This window comes from Polypterus senegalus, chromosome 3 (assembly GCF_016835505.1).
Source record: "Polypterus senegalus isolate Bchr_013 chromosome 3, ASM1683550v1, whole genome shotgun sequence".
Taxonomy (NCBI): domain Eukaryota; kingdom Metazoa; phylum Chordata; class Cladistia; order Polypteriformes; family Polypteridae; genus Polypterus; species Polypterus senegalus.
Genome location: NC_053156.1, coordinates 201,048,203 through 201,060,429, shown reverse-complemented (window position 1 = coordinate 201,060,429; position 12,227 = coordinate 201,048,203).

Genomic DNA, 12,227 nt, shown 5'->3' with positions numbered 1-12,227 from the left:
AAGACATCCCTCTTCTTTATGCTGCCTCTCCAGCACACCATCACGTTGAAGAGGGTGCTCGCTACAACTGTCTGATAGAACATCTGCAGCATCTTATTGCAGATGTTGAAGGACACCAGCCTTCCAAGGAAGTATAGTCGGCTCTGTCCTTTCTCACACAGAGCATCAGTATTGGCAGTCCAGTCCAATTTATCATCCAGGTGCACTCCCTGGTATTTATAGGTCTGCACTTTCTGCACACAGTCACCTCTGGTGATCATGGGGTCCATGAGGGGCCTGGGCCTCCTAAAATCCACCACCAGCTCTTTGGTTTTGCTGGTGTTCAGTTGTAGGTGGTTTGAGTCACACCATTTAACAAAGTCCTTGATTAGATTCCCATAGTCCTCCTCCTGAAAAGCTATATGGGATTTCGTCTTATTTCAGTTTTTTAACAGGTGAAAAATTAAAGTCAATGGATACAGAAAATTTTTAAAAAGCAGCTTGTGGTTTTCCCTTAAATATCCAAAAGATATACATTCTGTAGAATTCTTATCAGAAATAATCAGTGTAAAAAATCAGGCAATGACGTTAATTTCAGACCTTAAAGCAGCTACAAGTTTAGATCTTTTAAAAATGATTCATGAATATAGTTTAGTTCAGCCCTATCCAAATTTAGAAGTTGCACTGAGAATATTCCTAACATTACCGGTTACTGTAGCTTCTGGTGAAAGAAGCTTTAGTAAACTAAAAATTATCAAAACATATTTAAGATCATCACTTGCTCAAGAAAAATGGTCAAATATGGCAATTTTATCACTCGAACAGGAATTGACAAAAAATGTAATTTTGATAATTGATTAATTTGCTTCACTAAAAGCAAGAAAAATAAAACTTTAAAAAAAGATTTTTTATTGGCCAATTATTTATTCTTTATAATTATATTAAATTTTGTTTTGCCTAAAGTATTATTGATTCATTCATCTCATGTGTAATACTTATTTTGTTTTTCTTTTGTTAAGGTTGGTGTGATTTTATTTTTAATGTGTGCAATTTTATGTTCCTATTCCTATTGTTCTATTACTGTGTTCTGTGATTTTTTTATTTAATAATTAATACATTTATTTTGTTCTCAAAATCATTTATTTATTTATTTATTTAATACTTATTAGTAATAAAAAAAACTATATACATGGGGCACAGATTTATCCTCCTGCCTCAGGTGAAAATACCTCTAGGCCCGGTTCTGTTGGAGGTAATTAATTTTAACATCTGAAATGAGGGACTGAAGTTAGATATGCATCCAGCTGGCTTTTTATTCACACCCAGCTACATATATGCATGCAGTCAGCTACTTTTTCACAAAACAACTTATTCAGTATCAACAAGGCAAAATATTCTACAGTGTGTGTTCATTAATCGGCAAACTGATCCATTATTTAAAAAAATAAATACCAGATTTATTTGATGTATTCCAGATTTTGGACTTGCACGGGCTGAAAATGTTAAACTCAACTTTAGCAAAATTTCAACAAAGGAATCTGTCCAGGACAAGTTTATATTATGGCAGTTAATATACACGTTGTAAATGCGCAAACATTGTGTCGTTGTGGTTAAGACTTTGCACTTTTAAACCCTGAGTTCGTGGTTCAAGTCCTGATACTAACATTGTGTGACCATGAGCAAGTCACTTCACCTGTCTATACAGTGCACTGGGCTAAAGAAATGCAACCAGTATCTAAATGTCGCATGTTGGATAAAGGCGTCAGTTGTTAATGTGTAATATATTGCCTTTACAATAAATAACTGGTTTCAAAGGTTGTGTGAAAGGGTACAGTGGCTGGTTGCGAGCAGGCATGGACCTGGAAGCGAACAAGGAGATGGCCAAATACGTCCCTAATTTCAGCCCTGTGTTCAGTACAGACTCAATAGTAGATTCTGTTAAATAGTAATAATTACTACCAAGTCATTTCGCAAAGGTATTGTGCGAAAAACAAAATACTACACTGTTGTAACGCAGATCCGTCCCCTGTCCGTTTCTATTCTCGCTTCATTACTCTACCGGCCCTCATTGAGTTCCTGTTTTTGCCCCTCCAATTGCTGCCGAAGAGTACGAGAACAACTGATATATGAACGCAGAACACAATAGTGCATACACAAAGTTGCGATAGGGCAAGTACGCATAACCAGTATGTTTCGCACGCAAAACGGACATAATACACACATACAACCACTAGAGTACAAGCGCAAAGCCGACATGTTACCCACATAAAACCAGTATAAGTTGTGCATGAAATCATGCTGCATACACAAATCCATTGTTAGACCGGCACAGAACGCAAGCCAATAAAGTTCATGCACAAACCGATAACAAACTTACTGGAACCAGTGATATACACACACAAAGCAATATACCTGTAGTTCATATGTAAATCAACACCTGGGCGCCCTTCTATTACCGCAGAAACATATTTCTAAAATGTTGAAGGAATGAAACAAATCTAAAACACAGACTGTTAAAATATCTCACAAATGGATTAATAAAGGTGGCGCATTTACCAGATTCCTCAGATAAAGCAATATGCCATAAACCCACAATTGTGTTCAGCTTGCTGTAGTATTTCTACTAAAACACAATTTTTACACTACATCCTGTATCATCATAGTGAATTCAACAGAGATATGCTTTGCACTATTGCTCTTGTAAACTAACACCTAAATATAGTCTGATGGTTCTTCTGTCTTAGTGTGTGCAAGTCTTCTTTAATTTTGCTTAATCTACCTGTAGATGCAAAATGTAATTTGACTATGGCTGCTCTCCCTATTAAAGCAGTATGTCGGGCATCAAGTATACTGATATCCTCTAAAACCCAAAGAGTACCTTTGCCAGGTGACCCCATAGTCACCTCACTTATTTTCCTTATTTTATATAGCATACATGTATCACATTCTGTGCTAGTTTTAAATACTGCTTTCTATTTTTTGAATAACAGCTCCAAAGCTCCAAAAAAATATTATTTAAGTTCTTAAGACTGCAGTGTTTGAGTTTAAGCCATAAATTTAACATAATTAGTAAACTCCCCTGAAGCAGTGACATTTAATTTGTTGAATTTTTGTACATTAGGTCACTAAAATTAATACCTATCAAAAATGATGGGTGAAAAAAAAAACAATCTTAAAAAAAAAAGGTAAATTTCATGGGTTTTTAATTGACAAAGCCACCCCTGCTTCAGTTGTCCAACTGGCAGACCTGACTTTGTCAATCCTGCTAACACTAAGCCTTTCAGAATCTTCCAGACACAATCCAACACTTTGTTTTAAAGTCAGTTTTTAAAAGAATAAACGAGAGTGAATAACATGCTGCGTCTTTTAATTTCACTCATCTGCAAGCACCATACAATAAGGCATTCCTTCTTAGCTGTTTTAATGGAAACCTTTTTATGCTTCACCTTCAGTGACAATTTCTCTCCCCTTTGTGCAGACATCCTAACTGTCAGACAGTGACCTAAAAACAATACAACTAACCTGCATCACAGTGGAACACAAGGTATAGACACAGCATGAAAAATGCACTTCCACCATTCTTGTATAGTAAATCATAAGGGGGGAATTAGATTTATTATAGTTGTATATGCAGTGCTGCATAACATTGTCAAATTGTTGAAATGTCAAATTTTCTTATAGGTTTTTGTCATGTTGTCTTGATGCTAGCTACTATCATATTTTATATTCCATTATATTCCATTTCATCATTGTTTTTATTTAGTTATAAAGTAATAAATACAATGTGCACTGTCCAAAGGAGTGCAGGAACTTTACACTGTAAAAAATTTGAATGCAAAAGTACAGTAAATTATTAGCTATACTAAATGCATTACTTTCACAGTATTTTACTGTGTCATATTATTATATATTACAACAAAAATGCAATACCATACAGTGACTTCACAGTAAACTGGGTCACAAAATTAATGTGATATTGCCATATGCTACTGCTGAATTATGGTAACTTCCTGAATTTTTAAATGTTAATTGTAATAGTACTACAGTTTAATAGCCGTTAACCTTACCATAACTTTACTAAAAAACAATATTAAGAAAATAATAATCTGTACTGTAATTTAACAGTTAAATGACTACCAATTAAGCTACCAGTCATTATTGTCATACAAACAAACCATCACATTTTTCCACTGGTAGAAATCCAGTGTGTAGTGGAACTATTTGTCGTTGTCTGGTGGAATAGCTGCTGTTGTATGTAGGATGTGCTACAGGTTCACCAGTTTATCAGAAAAAAAGCCATTAATCATCTTCCATAACCACACACACAGACACACACACACACAAATCTTCAGCACAAACAGAAAAATGTACATACAATTAAAAATGTAATTGTTTCTCACAGTGCAAAGGCGTGGGAGTCATATGATTAATTAACAATTTTCTGCAAAGGTGTTTTTCTTTCGCAAACATACTAAATTTATACACATTTAGTTTTCTATGCAATTGTGACTTTACAGCAATACAATTATTCATAAAAATAGTCTTGCATGTTGAAACAATTAATTGTTATTGACAAGTAAAACACTGCTTAAATATACGTTTATGTGGATTTATCTATTTAAAATCACTGTTTAAACCATGCATTTTATTACATTTTTTGACTGGGAAAATACACAAGTAATGTATTTTTTACAGGATTTTGTTTATAGTTTCCCCAAAATTTACATTGAGTTTTGAAGGCGTTTAAAGTTTTTCTCCTGTCCATTGCCATTTATTCCTTGTATCTGTGGTTCTCTGTGTGAATGAAAACTTTTTTATACAATATTAAACAATTAAGTTTCAGTAAGTTTCCCTGTAGCCAGAATTTTACTTTTAGCTGTTATCTCATCATATATAAGAGTAAAGATATAAGAAATGCACAAACAGTCCAAATACAATTTTATAGTAATTTACTGACTTCTGAAATAAGATGACTTAGCCTGCTATTACACGATGTATTTTTCAATCAGAAAATTTACAGTTAATTCGTGTAAAATGCTGGCAAATGTACATAACATCATGCATTAATTTTATTTAAAAACTATTAAAATGTGATTTTTTTTCACTGCGTTTCTGTTATTTATATTATTCTCGTCTTAGAAATAACATGCATTATATATTGCATATATATTTGCTTAGTTATTCACATAGTCTTATTTGCTTATTACATTATGATATCACATTTTCTTCATATTTAATTTTTTTTCATACCACCGGACCGAAAATGACAACTTCCATCCATCCATCCATTATTCAACCCGCTATATCCAAACTAGAAGGTCACGGGGGTCTGCTGGATCCAATCCCAGCCAACACAGGGCGCAAGGCAGGAAACAAACCCCGGGCAGGGAAAATGACAACTTATAATGAAAATATTCGCGATCCTTTTTTTCAGTCGACGTTTCATGCAATTTAAACAATGTAGTTCGTAAAGTAGGCCTACAACTTACTGCTCTCATAAAACGACTGAATTAGAGGAGTTTTTTTTTTGAGAAACCCACGAAAATGTAGGCTAGTTCGCGTTGTTACGTACATTCCTCGTAAACTTGCTCGTTAACTTGTAAGAGTCATCGTTTTCGGCAAACTCACCCCTCATTCAGTATGAGTGGGCAGTGTCAGCGGTGTTGTTGGTGTCTGCTTCTGGCGCTCCCTACCTGATCTGCGATTTAAGTGGGTTCAGCACACACACGCAAACACACGTGTGCTTCTCGTGTGTGACTGTTACACTCACTAAATTCTTATATTGGTACCTTGCTGATGCTATGATAGTGTCCTTCATTTACCTCTGGCGCTGTTCCCCACACCCGGATCATATTATAAGAAGAGTGGGAGGCATTAGATTAAAACAAATAAAATCGACTTAATGCTGCTGTCAAAACCCGGAAACCTACTGGAGACAGATCCGGGATAAAACCACATTAGTAAGCAAACATCACAGATTTACGACACAATTTAAAACACTGAATGGGGATGTTTATAAACCTAACGGATACCTTTAAAAATTAATTTGCGGCAATGTGCAATAGAAACACTTAAATAATACTATTTACTTCTTAACTGAATAAGTGAATGAAAACAACAGCTATCATCTTTAGAAGTTTAAATGCACAACATAACAATTTAAACTGCTGTAAACATAGACAACTCATACATCAGCTTTTGACACGAGAACGTCCATTAACCCCCATTTTCCCCATGCATGTTAATGGAAAACCTATCCCTGAATCAGTCGCAGCACTTCAGGAGTAATACCCACACATACTCACACACACACACACACACACAACGTTTAGTGTCACCATTTAAATTAACAGCAAGTCAATTGGGGCTGTAGGAGAAAATCCCCAGAAACACACAGTAGACATAGATAGATAGATAGATAGATAGATAGATAGATAGATAGATAGATAGATAGATAGATAGATAGATACTTTATTAATCCATCAATCCATCCATTTTCCAACCCGCTGAATCCGAATACAGGGTCACTGGGGTCTGCTGGAGCCAATCCCAGCCAACACAGGGCACAAGGCAGGAACCAATCCTGGGCAGGGTGCCAACCCACCGCAGGACACACACCAAGCAGACACTAGGGCCAATTTAGAATCGCCAATCCACCTAACCTGCATGTCTTTGGATTGTGGGAGGAAACCAGAGCGCCCGGAGGAAACCCACGCAGACACGGGAGAACATGCAAACTCCACGCAGGGAGGACCCACGAAGCGAACCCGGGTCTCCTAACTGCGAGGCAGCAGTGCTACCACTGCACCACCGTGCCGCCCATACTTTATTAATCCCAACGGGAAATTCACATAATCCAGCAGCAGTATACTGATACAAAGAAACAATATTAAATTAAATAGTAATAAAAATGAAAAAAATTTAAATAAAAATAGCATAAAGATTTATAAATAATAAAGCACCCGAGCAAGAAAACAAATTGGGTGCAAGATACCAAGATCTACACAATATGAAAAACTAAGCACACTCCCTTTCAGCTACAGAAGAAATCTGACAAATGAGAGGAGACCATCCAGTCCATCAAGCCCGTTTGTTTAGCTAATAGCTATGCTGTCCTGATATCCAGGTTCTTCTTAAAGGTTGACAAGGTTTCTGCTTCAAGTTGCCTTAGTGGTTTGTTCCAGAGTCCAACAACTCTTTGAGTAAAGAAGAGCTTCCTGGCTTCAATCTTAAATGCACTTCCCCTTAATTTCCACTGATGTCCTTGAGTATGTGATTCACTAAGCTGAAATAATGCTGCTAGATCTACTTTACCAATGCTTTTGAGTATTTTAAATACCTGGATTAGTTCCCCATGCAGTCTCCTCTGTATGGGACTAAATAGATTTAATTCTCAGAGTCTGTCAGAGTAGGGCATGTCCTTAAGTCAAGCAGTGCTCCTGGTTATTCTACTCTTCTCAGGATCAAGTGCTGTTACAGTATGTCCTTCTTGTACCATAGTGACCAGAGTTACACTCAATACTCCCAATGCGGTCTTGTTATTACTTTATATTATATTACATTATGTAGTTTGAGCATAACATCCTTTGACTTAAATTCAATAGTTTTTTATGATATAACCTAACATTTTATATGCCTTTTTAATTGCTTCAGGATATTGCTTAGCTGATAAAAATGTTGTGTCAATATATACCCCTAAATCCTTTTCAGAGGTGGCTTACTACTATAGTACCTCATATCTTATATTTATAGTTGATGTTCCTTTTGCCCACATGTAGCACTTTGCACTTATATACATTAAACTGCATTTTACAAGTTTGCACCCATTTCTGAAGGTTCTCCAAGTCTTTTTGAATTCTTTTTGCTGCTTCCTGTGTATCTGCCATTCCTCCAATTTTGGGCCATCTGCAAATTTCACAAGTTTACTAACTAGAAGCAGTGCCATTAATATAAATCAGAAAAAGTAATGGACTAAGGACAAAATCTTGAGGGACTCCACTGATGACTATGTGGAGCATTCTGCTGTTCTCTGTACTATTTGTCTCCTGTTGGTTAATCAACTAACGATCCAGTTTTGTAGATTACCTCTGATACGTACAGATTCTAGTTTCAGAATTAATCTTTGTTGAGGAACCGTATAAAAGGCTTTTTGAAAGTCTAGGTTGTTAGGTTTGCAAATATGGACATGATCAACAATCATCCAGTCTTCACTGAGTCTTAAAATGAAATACATCAGATGAGAAAAAAATACAAAATTTGCTTCTAAGTTGAGATAGAAAATAATTAGTAGCCAGTATCTGCTAATTAAGTACACTCAAATATTTCCTGATCAGGAAATAAAGTAAACTTGATATGAAGGCAGAAGCTTCAGTGAAAACAGCTCTCTAGTCTGGAAAGAAATTTGAGGCCACAATCAAGCAACTAATTTCAAACTCCATCATTCTATAGTTGTGAAGAATTTTTTTAAGAGCCACCCATAGAGGCAGTTTATAAACACAAAAACCTAACCCCAAACCATACATCCCCTAATTAATTACATCAGAGAAAAATATTATATAATAATATATTAACATAAAATTTGATAACAATAAAAAAACTAGGACATAAAATACATTAGACAAAAAGAAAAACATGGAAATTCTCAGAACAATAGTATAAAGACCAGATATTAAACAGAAAGCCTTCTTAAACAGAAAGCCAACTATAAAAAAATCCATAATTCAAAACTCTAAACCCAAAAGCTGAGACCAGAAAGGCTGTAAAACTTCAGATACCCAAGACACTTCAGTCTTGTTAAGGGACACCAGGCAGTGCACAGTGAAGAACTGTAGATAATTGTCTCTTTTTATTTTCTGGCAGGTGAGTATGTTTAGCAGCAGCAACTGAAAACTTAAAAAGCTATGTCCAGGAATCTAAAGACCTTGGCTAACATGCTAAGCATTACCTTTAATGATTATAGCATCAGGAAAAAGCTTTGCTTTTATGGAAAAGTGCCAGGAACAGGTTTCTTGGTAGAACATTTTAGGTTTGCAGAAATACATTTTAACAATACACAAAAGATCGGAAACATGTCTTTGCTCAGAAAAGACTGAAGTGGAGTTGACTGATCGTTTTCATCAATACAAGGCACACAAAACACAGCACATCACTACATGAGCCACATATCATTTAAGTGTGTTCTGTCATGAATAGTAAAACAAAGGAGGGAAATAACTTTTGATGGACCACTTTATGGAAGAGGTATAATCAAAGTTAGGGACAGACACGTCAAAAACGGAGTTAAAGAAAACAAAACCAATTTAATTTGTCCAAAATATTAGTCTATATTAATAGTCAGTAAACACAGCAAACATTTTTTTTACCTAAAATTAAATTTGAAACAATTTCTCCTAAAACCACAAGCTTTTGTATTTTGCAATAACATTTTAAATCATGGAAATCATAAATTATACTTCCTGGTTGTGAAACCCAATTGTGCAAGTTCCTGGCATCACTTGTTAACAATGGAATTCATTGCTATCAAAAATATGGCCACCAGTCCCACAAATTGGCAGTGACTGTAAGAGCCAAACTTTTGGCCAAAACCAATAAGATAGCAACAAAAAAAGTACAATAAACACAGAAATATTGATAATAATTTTGCTAACATCTCAAAATCTTGGATTATTTTCTTGGAAAATGATTTGAGGTTGTATTCTATGTTGACATGACCTGGACTTCTTGATAGATGATACTCACATGCTAGAATATTGTTTTTTGACTGCAGTGTTTGACAGGGTTTTGTACCTATGATGATTTTGAAACTTGGAGATCTGGAACAATTTAGCTTTGTCTGCAACTGGATATTGGATTTTCTAACATGCAGACAAAGTGTAATAAAGAAAGACCATAGCACCTCATTTAAGCAGATTGTAAATAGCAGGGTCTCTCAAGTCCATTGACTCAGCTTTCAGCCAGACATGTGTCCAATATTTCCTTGTGGAAATGTAGTTTTTTAAAATTGCGTGATCTTTATCCTAAAATAATATTTTAGTATAGTAATTGATATCAGTTTCATTGCATTGTCATATGTGTCTGCATTACTGTTTACTTTGTAAAGTGCCCAGTGAGAATGAAGGGCACTGCATAAAGCGTTAAAAATCTTTTAACAAGAAAAGGTCATTATATTCAACATAGCTTGACATTTCTTAATCACAAAATATTGTTACACTCAGATTTGAAGGTCATCATTATTGCTACTCTGAATTACAACCAGTAATCTATAGTTTACTGTGTAAAGAAATTCCTTTAACGAATTGCATTCTTTTTATAAAAATAAACAAATTTTAAAATGATGTGGTTGGAATGCATTCTATTTACTCACTTCATGATCTTAAACACTTCTGTCATGCCTCCACCTACCTTTACAGTTTAGCCCTTACAGTATTTTTCCTTATACGTCATATTCTATAGTTCTGAAGAAGTTTCTTAGCTCATGTCTGTACTTGTTTTATTGCTGTTAGGAAATTGTTTTAGTACACAACTGAAAACTGAGTAAATTATTGATATGTCACAATGCTAATGTGTTTTTTTTAGCCAAATTATAAACCCTGTAAACACAAGCTCTACAAAGGTGAATCTGAAAGAATCTTGTACTTTACAATTGGTATGAAGCTCTTTTATTCAATTTTAGTGTTTCAAATATTGGTGAAATTTGCGAATTGGGATTATCCAGTTAAAGGAGGATCTTCTCCAGGTTCCTATTTAGGGAAAAAATCTGTATTTAAATGCAAAAAAATATTTTATCTGTTTATTTTACATTTCATATTAAATAGATTAAACACTTATTTTATTTTGTACTGGTTATATATACCCTAATGTATATTTTTAAAGTAAAATGTGACCGGAAGACTACTTTAAATGTATATACTGTACTATGCTTCTTCCAAGAAATCATGTAATCATATACTCTGTCCTAGCAAATGCATGGAATAGGTTATGAAAGTTTTTGACTTGTGCATGTGAACTTTATCTGTGAAATGCATCTAGTCCAAGACTGAGAAATGCTTCCTGTCCTAAATGCTATTTTAGAGCTACATAGCACTACAGTATACTTATAATATTGTAAAGTTAACAGAACAGCTTTGGTCGGTCCACAATCATAAAATTAGAGCAATGTCATTCTGTTTGCTAAGCTTATGACTCAGTGGAGCAGGATTTGCACGTTGCCTGTATACACTTTGGCCTTTTTCATTAGCAAGAAATGAAGATGATACATAACATGATGTAAGGCATAGGCATACTAAAAGTATCGCAAAGCCATGCCCATTTACCCTGTTATGAATACTGAAAAGTAAAGCCATCGGTTCCTGTTTCAAATTTTTTAATTCTATCTTATTCAGAATCAATGGTATACCCTAAACTTGCCTTCCATCTTAAAATGTGAAACCATATAATCAGCATTTTTAAGTGAAAAGGAAGTGCTTTGTTTTTTCTATATTATCATTGAAGAAGACACCCAAGTTGAAAATACTGTAAATGCATCCCCTTATTCTGAAAAAAAGGAAGAAAAATCTTTGAACTGTTGTAGCTATATATTAATAAACAAACATATCTAATGCTTGCTGCCTTGGTGACATTCAAAGTACAAAATACCAAATGGTAAAACAAATTGGCCTCTGTAAAACTAGTCAGTCAACTTTGTCCAATATGCCTCTGATTGAGAAACAAGTTGACTCTAATGTATATATTTTGCCTTTATGAACTGCTAAGCTACATTTAATTTGAATGTTCATTTTTAATTTATTCTTGCAAAGAATACTTTCACTTTTAAGCCTGGTGTAAATTACCTCCACTCATCCATTTTTCTTTTCAAAATTAGAGTTCATAGGTTGATTAGGCCTATTCCAGCAGTATTGAGTGTAAGGTGGAAACTGCACTACCGGGCAAAGTCATGCACACACCTAAACTGACTCATGCAGTCAGGATGTAAAAAATATTACTTGCAAGGAAAAAATACCATTCAGTATGTACATAAATTACACAAAAACACTCACAAAGGCCCTGTTATGGGGAAAGATTTAAGTGAGACGCTGGAGAGGCTGTAACGTTGTGTCTCTTTTTACCTGTGAAATAACTTCCTTGGAGGATAATTCACACTCCACATCTGTCCTATGAAAAATAACCACTGAATTTATTACCAGAGTCAGAAATGAACCAAGAAAGAAAGTGTTAGCAAACAATCTCATTTAACAAGATATCATACAGTC